This window comes from Dermacentor variabilis, chromosome 6, assembly GCF_050947875.1.
Source record: "Dermacentor variabilis isolate Ectoservices chromosome 6, ASM5094787v1, whole genome shotgun sequence".
NCBI classification, from domain to species: Eukaryota; Metazoa; Arthropoda; class Arachnida; order Ixodida; family Ixodidae; genus Dermacentor; species Dermacentor variabilis.
Genome location: NC_134573.1, coordinates 157697742 through 157704352, shown reverse-complemented (window position 1 = coordinate 157704352; position 6611 = coordinate 157697742). Strand labels below are relative to the sequence as shown.

Sequence of the window (6611 nt, the reverse complement as noted above, 5' to 3'; positions counted from 1 at the left end):
GTTCGTTCGTTCGTTCGTTCGTTCGTTCGTTCGTTCGTTCGTTCGTTCGCTCGTTCGTTCGCTCGTTCCTTCGTTCGCTCGTTCCTTCGTTCGCTCGTTCGTTCGTTCGTTCGTTCGTTCGTTCGTTCGTTCGTTCGTTCGTTCGTTCGTTCGTTCGTTCGTTCGTTCGTTCGTTCGTTCGTTCGTTCGTTCTCTTGGTCGGTCGGTCATATTTTTTTGTTCGCCTCTCTTCCACTCTATTTTTTCTATTCATGCATCTATGCCAATTTATGCCTCCCTTCCGTATACCTCCCTAACTAAAGAGCTAAACAAGACGAATAAACCGCTCGCAGCTGTAGAGTAGCATGTCACTATTTCGCGATATTATGGGCGCTATAACGTAAAACTATTCCAAACTTTTCTATTCCAATCCTCCAATCAGCCCTTCGCGATTGGTCAAAAACTTTTTTGGACCGCCCCCATTTAACCTGTCTGTCACGCGACGTCACGAACACCGCGATAGCTTCCCATCTGATATGTCGTGTACACACTGCTTATGCAAGATTTGACCGAACAAAAGAAACAGTTATTTCTGATTCGACGCCTTTTCGCCATTAGCCCTCGGCTATTGGTCATGAGTTTCTGGGCTAAACCCACTTCACCTGCCTGTCACGCGACGTCACAAAACCGCAGAAACTCACCGCGTCAAATTGATGTGTACGCGTTAAAGATGCAATTATATGCCGAGCAAAACTGAATTTTCTTCTGAATAGCCGCAGGCTGCCCCGTTCCGAAAGGAATAAAAGATGGATGCTGCCGATCGCTCAGGCACTGGCTACTCGCACCTGCCGGCGAGCATGGGTTTATTTGCGTCTAATACAACTTTTTGCGTGTCCGTGTAACGTTTTCGATCACTTTCGGCACGTTTACGGCATCGTTCTGCCAATTCTTCTTTCCTGATGATCCGTTTTATCCTCATTCTTAAGCTTCTGTTGAACGCCGCTGCGATTTCCGACCAGCCACCGCCAGCTATGTAAAGAAAAGCGGACCAATCGCAGATGCTGGCACCGCCCTCTTCATCCAGTGATCGATTTTGAGTGCAGTAGCTCGGCCCCATTGAACTCCTCTCCACTTGAGCGTGCTCCTCACCTCTTGTCGGCCAATTAGATAAAACAAACCGGTAACTGTAAGCAATGTTATTCGTTCTTGAAGCAAACAAAAGTGACCTCCTATGAACGAGGAGAGCGTTTGATTGGTCAGTTTAGACAACCCTGCGGGTGACCGCCCGATTTTTGTGTCAGCGGTTACGCACAAATGACGTCAGGAGAATGGAATAAAAACAGATTGGAATAGCCTAACGTTATAAGGCCCATTATGTTTCCTACTACTAGTAGAAATGCAGACATAAAAAGATGAATAAAATAACCAGCGCGCAAAGCACACTTGAAGGCAGCACCTCAGCGAACCTTCTTTGAATCAGCGGCGGAAGACAACGGCAACATTCAAAAAGGAAGGATGCAGGACGGGCGCTGTCCTGCGTCAGTCCTTCTTTTTTAACTCTTGCCGTCATATTCTGCGCTCATTCAAGGAATGCATAAATTCCAACTCACCTGAAGCTTTCTACTTTACCTCATCGAGCCGCGCGTTGTGGCGACTACGATGTTGGTACCTGCAGCACCGAGCCGTTTCCCGCGTCACCACACCCCGGCGCGTATATGGCCCGCAAAATGAACGGCATTCACAAAACACCACGTCGGCGCATGCAGATCTCGTCGAGCGAGGCGAGAGCCGTTGTAGCGACCCATCGAAGGGCGCCGCGAGAGGAAATACACGTTTCGGATGAGGCGAATGGAGATCCTTGCGGCTGGGTTCACATGTTTCACTAGAAGTGGAGATGTTCGCTACGCTTTTTGCTGCACTTTGTTTAAGTCAAGTTTTTCTTTGCAGTACTTTTTCTGTTCGACGACAGGGGAAAACCCAAGGGAGGGGAAGGGGGGGTGGGTGGCTACGGCAGTGGCAGAGAATAACAATGAGATAGATGTTTGTGCAAATGCTTCAGGGGGTGTACACCACTGACAGTTTTCATTCCCTCTTTCCCGTACTTCCGAGTAGGGTAGCCATCCAGGTGCATTTCTGGTTAACATCCCTGCCTTCTCTCTTTATTTCCTCCTCCTCCTCCTCCTCCTCCTCCTCCTCCTCCTCCTCCTCCTCCCCATGTAATTTTCTTGAGAAATAAGGTGGTTATACGGGCGGCCAAACTCTGTTACAGCTCTGCTTCCACAAGGTCTCCGCCATATTACAGAGTCTTACCAATAACGTAGCGGTTTGCCGATCATGGGAGTCCTGTAGGACCTCTAAACACTATAGTATTTCTTTTTTCGCTTTTTTCAGAAACCAGAGCAACAAGAAAAACGGCAATCAGGCCAAGTGGCCCGTCTGAAGAGCCACCATTTATGGGCGACACGGATTTATTTCAGTGTGCGAGCAGCACGATGTTGCTAGACTGTGGGCTCCTCTGAACGCAAGAACACAAACTTTAGCTGTCTGATGGTGAACAGCTTTTTGTAAACATTAATGCGGAATCCTTAATTACGACGTGCGTCTTTCTTGACCTTTAAGATGCTTTGGGACGTAGAGCACTATCACTCAGAAAACATTACGTCCATACGTTCAGCGCATTACGTCAGCTACTTTTCGCTTCCTTGAAGACAACAGGTACCACCAATGTTCCCCGGACAAGTTGGCTAGCCGTTTCCCGTTTTATACATCTCATTTATTTTTTTTTAAGTATACGCATACGCATAACGTGACAAGGCCGAGATATTCCACACTGCCAGGCATGCAAGCTATATCACACAGCCGTTTTAAATCGCATAATCAGAGCTGTTACGCCGCAAAGCGCTACGAAGCCGCGGAAGCGCAGCTCTCCGGCGTTTTATGAAAGCCCCCGAGATGAAGGGAGCAGTGTCTATATGCGCATATCTTTACGGCTTTGCATATCGCGAACAACTGGACGAACTCCCCGCAAGAGGATTCCGAACGAAGCGCGCCGAAACCACCGTGCTTCGCTTGTTTTCTCTTCTAACTGCGCCTCAGCAAGTTGCGTGCAGGCAGCACTGAAGCTTGCTTGAGGAAACGACGAGCATTCCACGATCTACCGGGTATGACGCACTGGTGCCGCGTTCGGAACTGCACGACTCGGTTAAACTGTCATCTAGCCGCTCTCCACAACTCCGATAACAGATAATAGTTCTCGTTTCTACGTTCGAACCGAGAATTCCCGGCTCCTGTTTCCCGGTTGACATCCACAACGAAGGCGCTAACAGCGCGACTCTTTATTATTTAGGGACACCAGCTTTGATGAGAGATCGCGACTTCGATGTGCGCTTCTTTTAATGTGTTATCGTCTCTTAATCATCGAACTCAGTCACACCGCGCAGTGTGGCGAACCGCAATCTTCAATGAGCTTCGTCCACGCCTTCTCGTCCTCCACCTTATCCAGTCGTTCTCTCTGTCTCTTCTCTTTCAGTGACGGCACTTCGTAACACGCGCAGAGCCCTGGATTGCATAGCGTTTCGCTGCTTCTAAACTGCAACAACTCCGACACGGCACGCGTACATGGAGAAGGCTACAGAGTGGTGGTAACGCGAAAGTCAAAGTACAGACGATGGGATATTTCCGCATCTCGCTAAGTATGCGCAATTTATCTATTATTATTATTATTATTATTATTATTATTATTATTATTATTATTATTATTATTATTATTATTATTATTAAGTACGGAAACATACAAGCGCACAAAGGAAACAGGGAGAGAGCAAGTTGACAACCGCCACCGACAGGAGCACGACGCCTCCCTGCTCTTCGAAAGGAGGGAATGAAAAGAGGGGACCTATCATATATGTTCATGGAGTACAGGCATCGGTTTCGCGTACCTTTATTAGCGTCGGCGTGTTAGTTTCCAAGTCGAAGTTGAGCCACAGACACTTGCGTTTCCACGAGGACTAAAAGGTCGGTATAACGTAGCGATGCCTTTCGCTCGATTCTATGCCGCTCTTGTCATCCATCGTTTACGTTCCGGGGGCGGAACGTCGCACTGACCACTGATGAAGCGCAAATACCGCGAGAAGGAATGGCATCAAGAAAGGCATCGCTATACCATCGCGGCCAGGAAATTCTCGTCCTTGTCTTTAGTTCACGCGGAAAAATTTTCGTTAACCAAGAAATTTATCTCTCTCTCTCTCTCTCTCTCTCTCTCTCTCTGTGTGTGTGTGTGTGTGCGTGTGCGTGTGCGTGTGCGTGTGTGTCCAGGCCGTGCACACAACTGGCAGACAGGTTCAATTGTTCCTCGTGTTTTCCTATTCTCGGACCCAGGCGAACGCTCGCAATTCTGCCATCGGCAGCTCTCCTCCTTCAGCTCTGTTTTTCCAATCTTCGCGTGAGCGTGGATCTCGCCGCTTCTTCCCCGGTTCCTATTTTCCATTTTGTTTTGTAATCTTCTCAGTGAAGTCAGCCAGAATTGTACTACCTCTCTACATAACGCCGCGTCCACATGTGCGGGAGGTGGGCTGTGGCAACAGAAAGGAATCTGGGCCGCCTGCAATAGCGACAGGTTTGATAAGATAGGGCAAAGCCAGTCGCTTTTTTCCGAGTGCGCACACAGACGATACCCCGCCATTTGCATTTCTTTCTTCCTTCCTTTCTTTCTTTCTTTCTTTCTTTCTTTCTTTCTTTCTTTCTTTCTTTCTTTCTTTCTTTCTTTCTTTCTTTCTTTCTTTACAGATATTCAGGCAGCCAAACTACAGCGCGCGAAAACTGTTCCGGTTTCGCAAAACCTGGCGCCAACGAATGAAAAAAACAAAGAAAAACAAAAGAAGCGACACCAGGCACGAACGACACAGAAGTAAAGGCCAGATTATAATTCGGCACGAAAGCGGGCACATAGACGAACGCAAATGACGTTGCAGAAGTGGCACTGTCATTGGATTTTCTGCCTTCTGCGCACAATGTTTCAACGGGACATGGGCACACAAACATCGCCAGGTTATTCAGCTGCCCAGCAGAAAACAGCTTATACACTCGCATTTAGGGTGCTCACAAGACATATTGGCATCACCACTGATAGGCAGTTAAATACACAGCGTATTTAATTCTCGGTTCACTTAAGTTATCCTGTTATACGTATACGTCACCGCTGTTCGTCGATTCAACTTGAAGAACAGTCAGCCTCCGCGGTTACCTTAATTTACACAGCATACACAGATTTCGGCACCATGACGAGTTGACATTTCATTCTCGCCAATGCATGAATCCAAATTTTACTGAGCAATAAAGCCCTGCACATGCTCAGATGCCAACGCTTCCATTACTTTCTTTTAATCTTAAGAAAACTTCTTGTTCTTCTCTCTCTCGTTTCCTCGTCATTCAACAGCAATATACCTTGGGTACTAAATAGTGATAAACAAATAAATAAAAAAGAAGACGAGAAGCCGAAAACAGAAATACCAGCGGTAATCTACATGTATGCTCAAGAAATGACACAGAAGCCAGGAGTTACAACCTGCTCGACGCAGCCGCCTGCTCACTCACTGCCTCATCTTATTGCAGTTGAGCGAGTCTCTCTGTCTCTATTAGAATGAAGAAGGAAGAAAAAAATTTCGTTGTTGATGCTCCGGCTCAACCTTATACGCGACTCACCACAGCTTCCACGGGTCCCGTACAGCGAAGCGGCGTGGCAGACTTGTGCATATTGGAAATGAGAGGAGCGAACTCCTCGAGCGACACTTGCTTCAGCTGTACGAAGTTCAACAAGCTTCTAGAAAGCCTCTCACGGGCCACTAATATCGGGGCAGAGACAAGGCAGAGACGACGAGAAATCGCCTGTGTGGCTTCCAAGAATTTACCTCTTGTTTGCACTTTACGTCGTACCCGTCGAGGGCCGCGTAACTATTACCAACACTAAACGCCCTTCCAAAAGATCTTCAAAATGACAGCCCCCCCCCCCCTCTCTCTCTCTCTCTCTCTCTCTCTCTCTCTCTCTCTCTCTCTCTCTCTCTCTCTCTCTCTCTCTCTCTCTCTCTCTCTCTCTCTCTCTCTCTCTCTCTCTCTCGCTCTCTTCTTTCTTGCTTGGGTTAGCGCGATTTCACCTAATAAAAGCTACGCAAACCTATCGAAGGCGTAGCTGGTTGCTTATAAACTAAAAACAAATTTATTAATATATTATAGCTCTAATGACGGACGCTGCCAGCTTCGTGTGGTTATTAAGCTCTTTCAAAACGCCCATTTGAAGTCCCTTGTACTTTTCGTTATTTCTTTTATGGACATTATAGTATCAAACTAGTGGTTCTTTTCTTTTTCTAATGTGGCTTTATACTATTGCAACTTTATGCGGCTTCTTTATTTAAAGAAGATACTTTCTCGTAGAGAACGTTTCGTGCGCTGCCTCTCGGACTCCATCACACACTCCGTCGGGCGCCGAAACCTAAGAATGCGGAGACGGGAAGTTATCAAAGGAACGGTAATTGTATCAAGTATATAATAGCTGTGTCTTACCAGTACTCACCTACGGGGCAGAAACCTGGAGGCTTACGAAAAGGGTTCTACTCAAATTGAGGACGACACAACGAGCT

At 47.2% G+C, this 6611-nt stretch overlaps 1 protein-coding gene across 3 annotated transcripts in view; it reads right to left on the bottom strand.

Annotated features, from left to right (window-relative positions):
- LOC142585548 (uncharacterized) overlaps positions 1 to 6611 on the bottom strand; it is a 209922-nt gene that overhangs the window by 64093 nt on the left and 139218 nt on the right. The gene's annotated exons all lie outside the window — the stretch shown is intronic.